This window comes from Schistocerca nitens, chromosome 7, assembly GCF_023898315.1.
Source record: "Schistocerca nitens isolate TAMUIC-IGC-003100 chromosome 7, iqSchNite1.1, whole genome shotgun sequence".
Taxonomy (NCBI): domain Eukaryota; kingdom Metazoa; phylum Arthropoda; class Insecta; order Orthoptera; family Acrididae; genus Schistocerca; species Schistocerca nitens.
The window spans coordinates 606,557,218-606,575,566 of record NC_064620.1 but is presented as its reverse complement, the minus strand read 5'-3'; the positions used below and the strand labels follow the sequence as shown (position 1 = coordinate 606,575,566).

Sequence of the window (18,349 nt, the reverse complement as noted above, 5' to 3'; positions counted from 1 at the left end):
TTAGGCCAAAAGATCAAAGATTTTTGTTTCTGAATAATGTACTCCTTTTTGAGCTACTTGCAGCTTTGATAATGGATAGGAAAGGTCATTTTTCCCTCTAGTGTTGTACGTATGAAAATCACTGTTCTTCACAAATTGAGATGGATTATTTGTAATGAATTTGATTAGTGAATATATGTACCCTGAAGATGCAGTTAAAATACCTAACTCCTTGAATAGGTGCCTACAGGACGTCCTTGGGTGAACACCACTAATTATTCTTACTACTCTCTTTTGTGCAATCAGTACTTTATGTGTAAGTGGTGAGTTACCCCAGAAAACTATTCCATAAGACATTATTGAGTGGAAATATGCGAAGTACGTTAGGAGGCTGATCTGTTTATTACCAAGACTAGTGATTATACGAAGAGCGAAAGAAGCTGAACTTATTGTTTGAGAAGCTCAATAATCTGCTTCTTCCAGTTCAAGTTGTCATCAATGTGAACACCCAAAAATTTGGAGAAATCTACCCTGTTAACTGAGCCCTGGTCATATGCTACATCAATTGTCGGTGTGACTCTATTCGGTGTACAGAACTGGATATTTTTTTTTTATTTTTACTTTTTTTCCAAAATGAAGGGAGAGTCCATTTTCTGAGAACCACATAATAATTCTTTGAATGACGTCCTTAACAATATGTTCAGCTGCTTTTTCTGGAATGGGATAACACTCGTGTCATCTGCAAAAAGTAGTAGTTCTGTTTGCTGAATGTTAAGTGAGAGGTCATTCACATGAATAAGGAACAGCAGAGAACCCAAAATTGAACCCTGTGGTACTCCCTTTGTGATAACTCCGCATTCACTAGAATTTACCACCTTCCCAACATTATTTGTGTTATTCAGCACACCTCTTTGCTTTCTGTTCGTTAAGTATGATTCAGACCAGTTGTGTGTATAGCCTTCAATTCCATAAACCTGAGTTTTTCTGATGCCTTGGAAAGATCACAAAAAATACCAACTGGCAATAATTTGTTATTTAGGACTTGTACTAATTGATGGGTAGCATTCTCAGTCCAGTAACCCTTCCGGAATCTGAACTGTGACATGCTGAGTAAATTATTTTCACTTAAACTACTGTTGAATACATAACTTTTTCGAATATTTTAGAAAATGAAGTCAGCAATGAGATTGGTCTATAACTATTTAAGTCACTCTACATCTACATCTACATTTATACTCCGCAAGCCACCCAACGGCGTGTGGCGGAGGGCACTTTACGTGCCACTGTCATTACCTCCCTTTCCTGTTCCAGTCGCGTATGGTTCGCGGGAAGAACGACTGTCTGAAAGCCTCTGTGCGCGCTCTAATCTCTCTAATTTTACATTTGTGATCTCCTCGGGAGGTATAAGTAGGGGGAAGCAATATATTCGATACCTGATCCAGAAACGCACCCTCTCGAAACCTGGCGAGCAAGCTACACCGCGATGCAGAGCGCCTCTCTTGCAGAGTCTGCCACTTGAGTTTATTAAACATCTCCGTAACGCTATCACGGTTACCAAATAACCCTGTGACGAAACGCGCCGCTCTTCTTTGGATCTTCTCTATCTCCTCCGTCAACCCGATCTGGTACGGGTCCCACACTGATAAGCAATACTCAAGTATAGGTCGAACGAGTGTTTTGTAAGCCACCTCCTCTGTTGATGGACTACATTTTCTAAGCACTCTCCCAATGAATCTCAACCGGGTACCCGCCTTACCAACAATTAATTTTATATGATCATTCCACTTCAAATCGTTCCGCACGCATACTCCCAGATATTTTACGGAAGTAACTGCTACCAGTGTTTGTTCTGCTATCATATAATCATACAATAAAGGATCTTTCTTTGTATGTATTTGCAATACATTACATTTGTCTATGTTAAGGGACAGTTGCCACTCCCTGCACCAAGTGCCTATCCGCTGCAGATCTTCCTGCATTTCACTACAATTTTCTAATGCTGCAACTTCTCTGTATACTACAGCATCATCCACGAAAAACCGCATGGAACTTCCGACACTATCTACTAGGTCATTTATATATATTGTGAAAAGCAATGGTCCCATAACACTCCCCTGTGGCACGCCAGAGGTTACTTTAACGTCTGTAGACGTCTCTCCATTGATAACAACATGCTGTGTTCTGTTTGCTAAAAACTCTTCAATCCAGCCACACAGCTGGTCTGATATTCCGTAGGCTCTTACTTTGTTTATCAGGCGACAGTGCGGAACTGTATCGAACGCCTTCCGGAAGTCAAGAAAAATAGCATCTACCTGGGAGCCTGTATCTAATATTTTCTGGGTCTCATGAACAAATAAAGTGAGTTGGGTCTCACACGATCGCTGTTTCCGGAATCCATGATGATTCCTACATAGTAGATTCTGGGTTTCCAAAAACGACATGATACTCGAGCAAAAAACATGTTCTAAAATTCTACAACAGATCGACATCAGAGATATAAGTCTATAGTTTTGCGCATCTGCTCGCCGACCCTTCTTGAAGACTGGGACTACCTGTGCTCTTTTCCAATCATTTGGAACCCTCCGTTCCTCTAGAGACTTGCGGTACACGGCTGTTAGAAGGGGGGCAAGTTCTTTCATGTACCCTGTGTAGAATCGAATTGGTATCCCGTCAGGTCCAGTGGACTTTCCTCTGTTGAGTGATTCCAGTTGCTTTTCTATTCCTTGGACACTTATTTCGATGTCAGCCATTTTTTCGTTTCTGCGAGGATTTAGAGAAGGAACTGCAGTGCAGTCTTCCTCTGTGAAACAGCTTTGGAAAAAGGTGTTTAGTATTTCAGCTTTACGCGTGTCATCCTCTGTTTCAATGCCATCATCATCCCGGAGTGTCTGGATATGCTGTTTCGAGCCACTTACTGATTTAACGTAAGACCAGAACTTCCTAGGATTTTCTGTCAAGTCGGTACATAGAATTTTACTTTCAAATTCACTGAACGCTTCACGCATAGCCCTCCTTACGCTAACTTTGACATCGTTTAGCTTCTGTTTGTCTGAGAGGTTTTGGCTGCGTTTAAACTTGCAGTGAAGCTCTCTTTGCTTTTGCAGTAGTTTCCTAACTTTGTTGTTGAACCACGGTGGGTTTTTCCCATCCCTCACAGTTTTACTGGGCACGTACCTGTCTAAAACGCATTTTACGATTGCCTTGAACTTTTTCCATAAACACTCAACATTGTCAGTGTCGGAACAGAAATTTTCGTTTTGATCTGTTAGGTAGTCTGAAATCTGCCTTCTATTACTCTTGCTAAACAGATAAACCTTCCTCCCTTTTTTTATATTCCTATTAACTTCCATATTCAGGGATGCTGCAACGGCCTTATGATCTCTGATTCCCTGTTCTGCACATACAGAGTCGAAAAGTTCGGGTCTGTTTGTTATCAGTAGGTCCAAGATGTTATCTCCACGAGTCAGTTCTCTGTTTAATTGCTCGAGGTAATTTTCGGATAGTGCACTCAGTATAATGTCACTCGATGCTCTGTCCCTACCACCCGTCCTAAACATCTGAGTGTCCCAGTCTATATCTGGTAAATTGAAATCTCCACCTAAGACTATAACATGCTGAGAAAATTTATGTGAAATGTATTCCAAATTTTCTCTCAGTTGTTCTGCCACTAATGCTGCTGAGTCGGGAGGTCGGTAAAAGGAACCAATTATTAACCTAGCTCGGTTGTTGAGTGTAACCTCCACCCATCATAATTCACAGGAACTATCCACTTCTACTTCACTACAGGATAAACTACTACTAACAGTGACGAACACTCCTCCACCGGTTGCATGCAATCTATCCTTTGTAAACACCGTCTGTACCTTTGTAAAAATTTTGGCAGAATTTATCTCTGGCTTCAGCCAGCTTTCTGTACCTATAACGATTTCAGCTTCGGTGCTTTCTACCAGCGCTTGAAGTTCCGGTACTTTACAAACGCAGCTTCGACAGTTGACAATTACAATACCGATTGCTGCTTGGTCCCCGCATGTCCTGACTTTGCCCCGCACCCATTGAGGCTGTTGCCCTTTCTGTACTTGCCCAAGGCCATCTAACCTAAAAAACCGCCCAGCCCACGCCACACAACCCCTGCTACCCGTGTAGCCGCTTGTTGCGTGTAGTGGACTCCTGACCTATCCAGCGGAACCTGAAACCCCACCACCCTATGGCGCAAGTCCAGGAATCTGCAGCCCACATGGTCGCAGAACCGTCTCAGCCTCTGATTCAAACCCTCCACTCGGCTCTGTACCAAAGGTCCGCAGTCAGTCCTGTCGACAATGCTGCAGATGGTGAGCTCTGCTTTCATCCCGCTAGCGAGACTGGCAGTCTTCACCAAATCAGATAGCCGCCGGAAGCCAGAGAGGATTTCCTCCGATCCATAGCGACACACATCATTGGTGACGACATGAGCGACCACCTGCAGATGGGTGCACCCTGTACCCTTCATGGCATCCGGAAGCACCCTTTCCACATCTGGAATGACTCCCCCAGGTATGCACACGGAGTGCACATTGGTTTTCTTCCCCTCTCTTGCTGCCATTTCCCTAAGGGACCCCATTACGCGCCTGACGTTGGAGCTCCCAACTACCAGTAAGCCCACCCTCTGCGACCGCCCGGATCTTGCAGACTGAGGGGCAACCTCTGGAACAGGACAAGCAGCCATGTCAGGCCGAAGATCAGTATCAGCCTGAGACAGAGCCTGAAACCGGTTCGTCAGACAAACTGGAGAGGCCTTCCGTTCAGCCCTCCGGAATGTCTTTCGCCCCCTGCGACACCTTGAGACGACCTCCCACTCTACCACAGGTGAGGGATCAGCCTCAATGCGGGCAGTATCCCGGGCAACCACAGTCGTAGTCCGATCGGGGGAGGCGTGGGACGAGCTGGCCGTACCCGACAAACCCCCACAGTGATACCCATTGGCAACAGCCTAAGCTGTGTGACCGAAGCCAACACTGCCTGAAGCTGGGAGCGAAGGGATGCCAACTCAGCCTGCATCCGAACACAGCAGTTGCAGTCCCTATCCATGCTAAAAACTGTTGTGCAAAGAACGTCTGAACTAATCTACAGAGAGCGCAAACAAATCGACAAAATTTAAACGGTTATTAAAATACGAGATTGCCTAGTAAATGCAGTAATGCTGCTACTTGCGCACTGCTGACACACTGCTCGGTGGCGGAAGGAGACTACGCGATTTTACACTATTCAGGTACTAAAACGGGATGCTACAACTCTCAAATACTATAATACGCCCGAAATTTATGAATTAAACAATGCAAGTACCAAAAACATGCAAAGAAATTAAGAATTAAACTATGTAACAAATGAGTGAGCTAGGAGTATACGACTTGCTGCTGCAGCTGCTTATCCAATGGCGGCAGGGACTCTTGTCCCCTTTCTTATGAAGAGGTTTGACAATTGCGTATTTCAATCTGTCTGCAAAAATTTCCTTTGCCAACGAAGCATTATATATATCACTAAGGATTCCACTTAATAAATTAGAACAACACTTCAAATTTCTGTTAGAGACTCCATCAACACCACATGAGCTCTTGTTTTTCAGTATATTTATAATTCTCTTAATTTCAGTGGGGGATGTTGGTGCTATTTCTAAAGGCCTAAAGTCCTGGGGAATGACATTTTTAACATATTTTTTTGCTTCTTCAGCTGAATCCTTTAATCCTATTTTTGCTGCTATGTTCAGAAAGTGATTGTTAAAAATATTTGCAACTTGTGAATTATCACTCACATCATCATTTAGCTTTATTGCTATGATATGCTGTGCACTGTCAGGCTGCACTGTCTCCCGTTTGACAGTATTCCATATAGTTTTAATCTTATTATCCATATTATTAATTTCTGTCAGAACACACAAGCTTTTCAACTTCTTAATGAGTTTCCTTAAAATATTACAGTATCTTTTGTAGTAAGTAACGTCAGATCCTGACTTATTCTGGCCTGTACATATATTTCCCCCCTTCCTCTTACTCGGTATCTTAATTTCCTTAGTAATCCATGGCTTGCTTGACTTTGTAATGGCTTTTTTGGATAACGTTTCAGGAAAGCAACTCTCAAGTATTGAGAGACATTTATGGTGGAGTAAATTGAATTTGGCATCAGCATCATTTTCTGTGTAATACTTCATCCCATTCTACCTCTTCTAGGCTGCTCTTAAAACTCTGTACCCTGTACGCATCAATAAGCCTCCCTGCCTTGTATGAACCTATGTGAAGTCTGTAAGGAGCTATATGTGTTATTTTCATTATCTGTGCATCATTATCAGAGAGCCCATTAAAAACTGGGTACACATTAATTGTTTCTGCCAGAGCACTGTCTGTGAAAATTTTATCGATAAGTGACCTACTATCCTGCTGCACATGAGTTGGAAAATTTACAACAGATACTAGATTGAAACAACCAAACAAATATTCTAGCCCATTTTTCCTATCTGTATCTTTTAAGAAAATTAAAATGACCACAAACAGCTTCTTTTTGTCTGACAGGTAGCTCAATAATGCCTCTAGATTTTTCATGAATAGCTGAAAGTTACCTTGAGGGGATCTGTAGATTGTTACAATTACTACAGTGGTATATTGCAGTAGCAACCCACAAGCACATGCTTCAAGGATCTGATCTACACAAAAACTATTTGCTTCAATATTTTTGACTTTGTGTCCAGTTTTTATATAAGTAGGAACTCCTCCTTTGTTCATGCTGACTCTACATGAATAAGATGATAATCTGTAATCCCTTAAATTTAACTTCTCCATCACAGCAGTTACATGGTGTTCAGAGAGACGCAAAACAGCTATACCTTCAGAATTTACTCCATTTTCTAGGTACACAAGAAGCTCGTCTATCTTATTTTTCAATCCTCTAAATGTTCTGATGAAACACACAAGTTTTATTTCTTTGGATACTGCTACAGACATTGTGGCTCTGTTCTGTTTTAATCTCTTTCAATACTCTTTTGTCTGCAACCTGGCTCTACCCTAAAAAACGTGTCCCTCTGACTCCAGTAATCATAGGTATTTTGTCTTGTGTGCATGTGGGGCCCCCTTACTACATTTTCTGCAAGAAGATCAACTAATCTATCCTTCCCCCTCCCATTCAGGTGCAGGCCATGCCTAGTGTAACCTCCCCCTCCCAATTGCATCAACAGGCACAGCACAGATATGAGATTTAGTTTCTACCAACAGTAACACCCTCCCTCCCCCCCCCCCCCCCCCACACACACACACACACCAAGCTCTCTGTTAACACGGTTGACAGCCGTATTAATCCAGGGTTGGTCATGGCACTGCAAAACATCCGCAAACCCCACCACACGAATGCAAGCTGTTGCTGCTCCTATTACATCCAGGTCACACCTAATACTATAGTCCGAATTGCTAACCAGGCTGTTTGCTGCTCCTCCTACTATAAGAACACAGTCCTCACCATCAAAATCTTTGCACAAGGCCTCTTGGTTTTCTGTAACGTGGCTAAGCTTAGCACTAGGTTTCACAATGCTTGTGACCTGGTACTCGACTCCTAGCCTATCCTGTAGCAACTGTTTTCAATGCCAGTTGTTTGGGCACACCACCGTAGGCTGTGAGGGTGAAGCCACTCGTGGCAAATATTGCAAAGCTGCCCATGGCGGAGTTGGTTGCTCCTCTCTTCCGAAGCGTGTAAATTGCTCTGGGGATGACGCTGTGAGGAGTAGGAACTGCAGTGTCTTCCTTGAAGAAAGGAAGGTACAGGAATTTAAGACACCGAAATGCATCCTATATGGTGAGGCCAAGAAGAGCTATAAGGCCATACAGCCTCCCACATTCACTACATCATTTGCTTCTATGAAAACAGATGTTACTAAAGTCAGCACTAGTCTGTGCAGGATACGGTGGCTGATGCGCAGTGATCAGTTTTAGTCCAAACGGCTTGGCTAGTCCATTTGCTTTTTCAGAAGGGGAGGCCACCTTTCGGCCAGTTGGTGATGACAGAATCGAGGCGCATGCCCTGCAATCTTTCTCAAAGGGTTTTGCAGGAACTATTCAGTAAAAAAGTTCATTATTGCATTACTTATAGTTTTATAGGTCAGGTTCATGATGATGATGATGATGTGCCAGCCATACCGTTAATGGCGACAGTTAACTGTGATATTAACGTGGAAGTAAGACAACATGAAATTCGAAAAGTTTGCAATGAAAAGTAGGCATCGGTATGATTTTGTGTTTGGTGCATATTACATAACATGTTGCTGCGCATCAAATTTAACTGTCGTACTGAATTTTTCTTTAAACTTGGGTGGAGATCTCTTATCTGTCACCAAGCTACAGAAAATTGATCTAGCATAGCATATTTATATGCAATTGCGCTGCACCTGCAACTAAGCCAGAGTGAAATATTCACAACAGTCCACAGATTTCATAAACAGTGTGAAATATCGAAATGAGATTTTGGTAAATGATAGCAAGCAAAGAGGAGAGTATTTTGCCATATGATTATGATGCAAAACTTCATTATCTACCATGTTATTCCACCAACTACAGACTTTTTCAATTGAAGAATGTAATTTTTAAGGGCCATTGATACCTGGTGAAACAAGAAATGCTATGGCTCTTGGTACAACTTAAGTGAAGACATCACGTGTTTAGTTTGTACTAAGGATGTGGTTTTTCATAAACTACTGACCTTATTTTTCCTCAGTTCCTCACTTAATAAACTACTGTTTCAGAATTCTCTCGTAATTGCACCTGCAAAACATGTAAGTGAGATGACACTGTGTAAACTCTGCTGTTTTTTTGGCAAAATAACCAAATTTTAACATGGCAGCAAAGAAATGTGTAGGCTTTACTCAAAATTCGCCACTCGTGACACTTCTCTGGAAGTTACAAATGGTTAATAAGTCAGGAGAAAATAATTTTCTGTATTTTCAGCAGAATTTGTTTTAGATAATAACCAAAGCAGAAGCGACATATCTTTTTGAATGGTTACCATGCAATTGTGGGCGTGGATGGGCTCTACTTAGTATTTACAAAAAAAATGTGAGCCTAAGATTCAGTTAAAAATGGCACTTCCCATCCAGTGCTCAGCATTTCCCCTACAGTGCCTGCCAGTAACCCCATCACTATCGCTCTTTCCATGCGTGCCCTGCTGATTGTGCGTCTGCCGGCCACGTTCTTCTGTATGGACTTCACCTTCCTTTTTTGTAACCGAACCCGGTACTGTATTTTTTGATATTTACCAGCAGCATCAGAGGAAACCTCCTCAAACGTTTTGATCTTATATGGCAGACAGGTCCAACTCTTGGAGAGAGGCAGTCCTAATACCTCTTGTCGAACCAGGAAAGGAATGCCCGTGTCCCAGCTGTGTGGGAAAGACCCTGGAGCACATGGTTAACCATCGCCTGGTCTCAGCTTCTTAGCCTCTCTCAGTGAGGATTCCAGAAATTTCGCTCCACTGTCGACAACCTGGCCATAGTAGAGCAGCTATTCAGCAGGTTTTCCAAATAAATATCACTGTCTCAAATATTCTTTGATATCAGTAAGGCATACGACACTACTTGGAGATGCATTATTCTCGTACAACTCCATCACTGGGGCTTTAGTGACCTTTTCCATGTGGTCCTTTGTGTCAAAGCACTTTTTTGGTGTTTAGTTGATGATGTGCTGTCTGATTGTATTGAGCAGGAGAATGGTGTTCCTCAGGGCAATGTTTTACGCATTACCCTCTTTGCCATACCCATAAAGAGCATCACATGTATGGTAAGGAGTCCTGTAAGTGCTCTTTATTTGTGGACAATTTTGCTGTTTCCTGTTCCTCCTCCAGTGTTGCAACTGTGAGCTGTCAGTTGCAATTTACAGTGCCTAGGTTAGAGGAGTGGCCTGCAAAGACAGATTTTCAGTTTTCTGCAGATAAGTGTGTGTGTGTGTGTGTGTGTGTGTGTGTGTGTGTGTGTGTGTGTGTGTTTTCATTTTAATCATTCTCGTTATATTTTTAATTTGCCTGATGTGTGTATGAGGGACACCATTGTACATTTTGGAGAATCAATGAGGTTTCTGGTACTCATTGTTAACTCCAAATTGTCATGGTTGCCACACCGAAGGGACTTAAGCCAGGACCCAGAAGACACTGAATATTGTGGGCTGACAGGGCACAACTGCTCTGTTTTTGTACGGCTTTTGTCCATTTGTGGACAGATATGGCTGCATGGTGTATGGATCGGTGAGGCCTTCTTATTTGAAGATCATTGATGCTGTCCTCAATGAGGGGATAAGGCTGGTCACAGGTGCTTAGAGGACCAGCCCAACACTCAATCTCTGTGCTGAGGCTGGTGAAGAGTCACTTACAATCTGATGGCAACTACTCATGCTCCCTGAGGCAAGTAAGTTCCTCGCAGCTCTGAATTCACCTGTGTGCCATAATGTTGCTCGTCCACATCTGGAATGCCTTTTCTCCAATCATCCACGAGCAACAAGGCCATTTGGGATCTGCATGTGACATGTGCTGGAGTCACTTGGAGTGGAGCAAATAAAACCCCAAAACCAGGGTGTTATCCATCTGGTTTCCTGGTTCCATGGAGGCCCAGAGTAATTTTTAGATTTGGTGTAGTACAGGAGAAATTGCACTCCTGTTTCTGTTTTTAACGCACTATTTTATGACTTTTTTTAAATGAGTACCACAACTCTATTGCTGTCTTTACGGATGGATTGAAACGGGGGGACTCCATTGTTTGCTCTGTTGTTTTCCCTGATCATGTCCTCAAGGTCTAACTGCCTCAAGACTTTAACTGTCTTTGATGCAGAAATAAAATTGATCTTGCAGGTACTGGAGCAGATGAGATGGGCCTTGCCTCTTCTAATTCTGTAAGTGCCTTCACTCTCTAAACACTTTTAACCAGCAAATAAAGTAGTCCAGAATATACAGGACACCATCCAACTACAACAGATGGGAAAGGAGGTATCTTTTTGCTGAGAGCCAGGGCACATTGGTATTGTGGGGAATGAAAGGGCAGATCTAGCAGCCAAGGAGGCATGTTGTGATCCTCAGTTACTTCAGGGTGCCATCCCCCTGTGTGCTATAGCCTCACTGTTGAGGTACAAAGTCTTGTGTCAATGGGAGGATGAGTGGCTGAAAATGCCAGACAGTCAACTCCATTTAGTAAAGGTCACAACACAGTCCTCCAGCCACAATGACAGGACGAGGTCCTCCTCTTCGCATAGGCCATAGCCTAATAACGCATGACTTCTTTCTCCGTTGAGAGTGCAGTGCTTGTGCTGTACAGATTAATGTACACCATATTTTATGAGACTGTGTTTTATTTTCTGACCAGAGGGCAGAGACCGTTAAATCTGCCCTCTATTTTAAGTAACATTTGAACAAATGTAGTGAGAGTCTTAAGGTTCTGTGATTTGTCTAGCTTATTTCCTTAAAATTTAGGGAGATGTTGTTAATGTGTTCACAGGGTAATTGACTCACCCAATTTTTTGGTAAGTGGTCAGCCAGTCACATCTCCCTGTGCCTTTCTTTTAGTTGTTTCATGGTTTTACTTCTGTTTTAATCCCATGTTCGCCCCTATGTCCCGACACCTACGTGCTGCTACCAGTGTCAGCGTTTTAACCACACCCGCCAGTCTTGTTCTAATGCGGCTAAATGCGTCACTTGTGGCAGGGGCGCCCATGAGGGTGACTGTCCACCTCCGTCTCCTCATTGCGTGAACTGTAAGGGTGACCATGCAGCGTCCTCTCGCGACTGTCCCATCTACAAGGATGAACTCTGTATACAGGAAATTCCGGTCAAAGAGAAAGTGCTCGCTCGAAGCCAGGCCCTCGGCGGCCTTCAAAGTGACCCCTTCTTGCTTCTCCTTTTTCTTTTTCTTCTCACGATGGCACTTCTTCATTGGAATATTCGTGACATTCACTCCAACCGAGAGGACTTAAAGTTGCTGCTACGCTTGCATTGTCCACTCGTAGTAGCTCTCCAGGAAATGAAGCTACACCCATGTGATTGTTTTGACTTGGCACACTATACCTTTGTGCGTTTTGACCTACCCCCTGTGGCAGGTATTCCGGCTCATGGAGAGGTTATGTTGCTGGTCCAGGATGATATCTACTATGATCCCATCACATTGCACACCGATCTGCAGGCAGTTGCCGTCCGAATTACTCTCCCCACTTTCACATTTTCCATTTGTACTGTTTACACTCCATCGTCATCTGCCGTTACTAGGGCAGACATGATGCAAATTATTGCTCAGCTACCTGCACCATTTTTGTTGACTGGAGACTTCAGTACCCACCATCTCCTTTGGGGCTCTCCAGCATCCTGCCCGAGATGCTCCCTGTTAGCAGATCTTTTCAACCACCTCAATATTGTCTGCCTCAATACTGGTGCCCCTACTTTTCTTTCGGACACAACTCACACCTATTCCCATTTAGACCTCTCTATATGTCCTACCCAACTTGCATGTCGGTTTGAGTGGTACGCTCTTTCTGATACGTATTCGAACGACCACTTGCCTTGTGTTATCCATCTCCTGCATCATACCCCATCTCCATGCTCAACCAGTCGGAACATCTCCAACGCAGACTGGGGGCTCTTCTCTTCCAGGGCGACATTTCAGGATCAAACATTCGCAAGCTGCGATAGGTCGCGCACCTCACGGAAGTCGAGATGCTGCTGAATCTTCCATCCCTCATACTAATTCTTCTCCATGTCACGTACCGGTCGCCTGGTGGACCGCAGCATGTAGAGTCACTATACGTGCTCGTCAACGTTGTTTACGCACCTTTAAACGCCACCCTACGATGGCAAATTGTATTAATTATAAACGATTACGTGCGCGGTGTCGTCGTGTTATTAAAGAAAGCAAGAAAGCCAGCTGGGCTGCTTTCACAATCTCCTTCAACAGTTTTACTCCTTCTGTTGTCTGGGGTAGCCTGCGCCGGCTATCTGGCACTAAGGTCCACTCACCAGTTTCTGGCTTGACGGTCGCGAATGACGTTCTTGTGGCCCCTGAGGATGTCTCCAATGCCTTCTGCTGATTTTTCGCAGAGGTTTCGAGTTCTGCTCATTACCACCCTGCCTTCCTCCCCCGAAAACAGGCAGAGGAGGCAAGGCCACCTAACTTCCGCTATCGTGAAAGTTATAATGCCTCATCGAAAGTGCACTTGCCTGGTCATGGTCCTCCGCTCTGGGGCCTGATTCTATTCATATTCAGATGCTGAAGAACCTTTCTCCTGCGGGTAAAGGTTTTCTTCTTCGTACTTACAATCACATCTGGATTTAGGGTCATGTTCCCACATGCTGGTGCGAATCTATTGTTGTCCCGAGTCCTAAGCCGGGGAAGGACAAGCACTTTCCTTCCAGTTATCGACCCATTTCCCTTACCAGCTGTGTCTGTAAGGTGATGGAACGAATGGTTAACTCTCGTTTGGCTTGGCTGCTCGAATCTCGACGCCTACTTACCAATGTACAATGTGGATTTCGTAGGTGCCACTCTGCTGTTGACCATCTGGTTACCTTGTCAACCTTCATTATGAATAACTTCTTGCGGAAGCGCCAGTCGGTGGCTATGTTCTTCGATTTGGAGAAGTCTTATGACACCTGTTGGAGGGCGGGCATTCTCCGCACCGTGCATACATGGGGCCTTCGCGGTTGCCTCCCTCTTTTTATTCGTGCATTTTTAATGGATCGAAAGTTCAGGGTACATGTGGGTTCTGTCCTGTCCAACGCCTTTCGCCAGGAGAATGGGGTGCCACAGGGCTCAGTTTTGAGCGTCGCTCTCTTCGCTATAGCGATCAATCCAATAGTGGATTGCCTCCCAGCTGATGTATCAGGCTCCCTTTTTGTGGATGATTTTACCATCAACTGCAGTGCGCAGCGTACATGTTTCCTGGAGCGCTGTCTTCAGCGTTGTCTTGACCGTCTTCACTCCTGGAGTGTCGCCAGTGGCTTCCGTTTTTCTGCCGAGAAGGCGGTCTGTATTAACTTCTGGCACTACAAAGAGTTTCTCCCACCATCCCTACATCTTGGTCCCATTACTCTCCCATTTGTGGAGGTGACAAAATTTTTAGGTCTTACATTTGACAGAAAACTTAGCTGGTCTCCACATGTGTCACATTTGGCTGCCCGTTGTACCTGTTCCCTAAATGTCCTCTGTGTTCTCAGCGCTACATCGTGGGGAGCGGATCGAACCATCCTACTTTGCCTATATCAGTCGATCGTCCGCTCAAAGCTGGATTATGGGAGCTTTGTATACTCCTCTGCACGGCCGTTCATCTTACGCTGCCTCAACTCTATACAACATTGGGGGTTACAACTTGTGATCGGAGCATTTTATACTAGTCCCGTCGAGAGCCTTCATGCTGAAGCCAGTGAATTGCCACTAACCTACCGGCGCGATATACTGCTTTGTTGGTATGCCTGTCGGCTATTATCAATGCCCGACCACACGTCTTATCATTCCTTTTTTGACGACTCTCTCGACCGTCAATACGGGAGTTCGCTTTCGTCGCCTCCTTCAGCAACTTGATTTTCCACTCCCTGCAACCTTTAGAGTGGGTGAGAGCCAAACGCCACCTTGGCTCCAGGCTCCGGTTCGCGTTCACCTTGACCTCGGCTTGCTCCCAAAGGAGGTTACCCCAGCTTTGGTATACCGCTCGCGGTTTGTCAAACTTCGTTCGAAGTTCATTAAACGATCTTCATTTATACAGATGGCTGTAAGACCAATGACGGTGTCAGGTGTTCTTTTATTATCGAGGCACACAGTTTCAAATACTGGGGCTCCATGGCCATTGTTCGGTCTTCACAGCTGAGCTATTTGCCCTCTATCAGGCTGTTCTTTACATCCGCCACCACCGACATTCTGCTTATGTCATCTGCTCTGATTCCCTGAGCACCAGATCCAACGCTCTCTTCAGCAGCTGGTGGATGACGGTTCTCCGGTTACCCTTATGTGGGTTCCTGGCCATGTCGTTATCCCTGGGAACGAAGCTGGAGATGCCGCGGCCAAGGCTGCGGTCCTCCAGTCTCGGACAGCTTCTTGTTGTGTGCCTTCATCTGATTTTAGCAGGGTCATTTGTCAGCGCATTTTATCGCTGTGGCATGCTGATTGGTCTACACTTACTGAAAACGAGCTTCGGGCCTTGAAACCTCTCCCCACGGCTTAGATGACCTCTTCACGCCCTTCTCGGTGGGAGTAGGTTGTTTTGGCCCGGTTACGGATTGGACACTGTCGGATCAGCCACCGCCATCTGCTGACGGCTGCGCCAGCGCCGTTCTGCCCATGTGGGCAATTGCTGACATTACACCACATTTTAATGTCCTGTTCAAATTTTAATACACTGCGCATTGATCTTGGCCTGCCATGTACTCTGGATGAAATTTTAGCTGCTCACATTCTTCGTTTTATCCACTTGACAAACCTGTCTAAGGACATTTGATTATGCTGTTTTCTTTTAATCCCTTGCCTGTTAATGTGCCTTTTATAGTGTTGTCCTTTTTAGTTGCTGTTTTAACATTGTGCCTCACAGTGCATTCATAATTTAGTCTGGGCGCTAATGACCACTGTAGTTGTGCGCCCTAAAACCACACACACACACACACACACACAAAAGAAAAAATTAAAAAAAAATAAAAAAGAAAAAAAATGTCCCATGTGTCACACCTTTCACTCTTTCTCCATTGTCTTAACTCGTGTGAGATGAGTGATTGTGTGAGTGAATCCAAGTGAGGTAGGAGTGAGTGAATGCTTGTCATTTTATATGCTTTCTCTTCACTGTAAGACAACAATTTTAGTCATTTTCTCCAAATTAATTTCTTTTAATATGTGTAAGGGTGCTGATAACCTCGGTGTTGAGTGCATGCAAGCTCCAAACATGCACACGCACATGTGCGAGCGTGCACGCACACACACACACACACACACACACACACACACACACACACACATGTGCGAGCGTGCACGCACACACGCACACACACACACACACACACACACACACCACATACATTCACACTCGCACTCACACTCTTATGTCCTCTGGAAATTCTTTACTGGCAGAAGTTAAAACTCGTGCAGCAACCCAAGATGTAAGGTGTATAATCTTCTATACAATTTTTTAACAGAGGGTGAAGTAATATAGGGAAAGAGATTGTTTAAAATTTTCTTTGCATTATAGTATTGTAAATATGTTAATTTCTGGAGATAATTGTTTGAAATTTAGTTTAAATGTATGTAATAGATAATAGTTCTTTTATGGTTGTTGCCTTTTCCCATGACAGGATTCTAGTTGTCCAACCTTGATTATTGTCCATTGTTTTCTCTGTTATGTTGTACGTTTCTTGTAAAAGCTGGTCGTCATGTTCTGGAATTTACATATACACTTGTATAATTAATATATATTTTTGCACTCCATGTAGCTTTAAGCCAATACTCTTTTGTTTGCACACCTACATTTTCCACACACAACTATTTTCCTTGTGATAATCACTCCTACATCATTTCTTCCTTTTATTTGTCATCCTGAATACTCGTCACACAACAATTTTCCATGTCCATTCCATTTTAACATAGCAATTCCTTCTAGGCCTGTATTATTCTTTTTCATCTCTCCTTTAATGTATTCTACCTTTCCTGCTTGTAGCAGTGTCCTGACGTACCAGGTACTGATTCTTGTTTTTATATCGCACCATTAAAATAATTTAAATTTACTGTAATTTCTGACAATGAAAAGTCCAGGTTCGAATGTCAACAATGTTATGAAAAGGATATATTGCTACTCACCATAAAAATGACACATTGATTTGCAGACAGCCATGATGAAAAGACTGCAACATATAAGCCTACAGTCAAAGCCTCCTTAAAAAAAAGACCCACACATTTACACCAGACAGCACAACACGCACACAGGCACGCACAACTGCCATCGCTGGCTGTTCTGGTCAGGATACAACAGAAATGCATCTAGCAGCAGCAACAATCTGGAGTGGTGTGGGCAAGGAGAGGAATCGGAGGGACAGGTGGGGAAGAGGAATCAGTGATCAGTGCAGCGTACTGGAGCACACGGAAAATGTGATGGGACAAGGCTCTCAGGCACAGTGTTGTGAGGCTGAGGGAGAAAAACGGGGAGCAGAGCTAAGAGGGATAGAGAAGGGGAAAAGATTGGCAGGTGTGCCTGCAGAGAGCAGCACATAATAAGGATGAGAATAGGTGAATTGTGAGATGACAGGGCAGAGAGGGGGCCAAAACAGTTGGGTGGAGCATGTGGCTACAGTAGGTTACAGAAGGTGTATTGTGTATTGAACCATGGACCTAGAAACAATGGAGAGGCTCCATTCTGCCATAGCCCTCAGTAGTTCACAACTCCACAGAAGGCCACAGCAGTCCACCCCATCTCATCACCACCCCACACCGAACCCAGGGTTATTGTGCGGTTCGCTGGCTGCTCATTGTAGCTGGTTATTGTACACCTGCTGAAAGGATTTCGGCTCTCATTGACCAACACCTCCAACCAGATGTCCGAAATGTAGCCTCTCACATCAAAGATACCAACTGCTAATTTCACAGACTTCCCACCATCCCCACTCCTTTACTTTGTGGACCTCTACTCAACACTGTTGGCATAACTTCCCTATATACACCAACACTTCCCGTATTAAACACTTCCTCTCCCAAGTCTTTCAGACTCGGAATTCACTACTTCATTCCTCATACACCTTACAACCTATATCGTAAAACAAACTAGATCTAATTTGAAGGGAAGGCATATGAACAAATCCATGGCACAGTCATGGCACTCACATGACATCCTCCCCCCTCCAAGTCAACATATTTATGTCGGTCTAGAGGAAACCTTCATAGCCTCCCAAACCTCGAAACCTCTGGTCTGGTTCAGATTGATTGGTGATATTTCCATTACCTGAAATCAGGGTCAGGACACCCTACCCTCAGTCCTTCACCTTCTCTCCCATTCACTTCACATGGTCCTCCTCAATCCAGTGTGCTACTTTGCTGGAAATTGACATTCACCTCTCTGAAGGATCCATGTGCACCTCTGTTCACATTAAACCCACAAACAGTACCTGCATTTTGACAGCTGTCATCCCTTGCACGCCAAAAAACTCACTCCCATACAGCCGGGCTGTCTGGGGATGGGGTATCTTCAGTAGCAGGAGCTCCCTTGCCCAGTATACTGAAGGTTTCACAAAGACCTCCACAGACAGGCACCATTCTCTAGTTTTAGTCAACAAATAGATTCCCTGTGCATATCCCCACACTTGCCCAACCCTCCCACCACTGCCAAGAACAAGCTACACATGAGTGCCCCCCTTTGTCACCCAGTACCACCCT

At 44.2% G+C, this 18,349-nt stretch overlaps 1 protein-coding gene across 3 annotated transcripts in view; it reads left to right on the top strand.

Annotated features, from left to right (window-relative positions):
* The window catches only part of LOC126194917 (protein mothers against dpp), a 232,239-nt gene that overhangs the window by 110,016 nt on the left and 103,874 nt on the right, over positions 1-18,349 (top strand). The window lies entirely within an intron of this gene.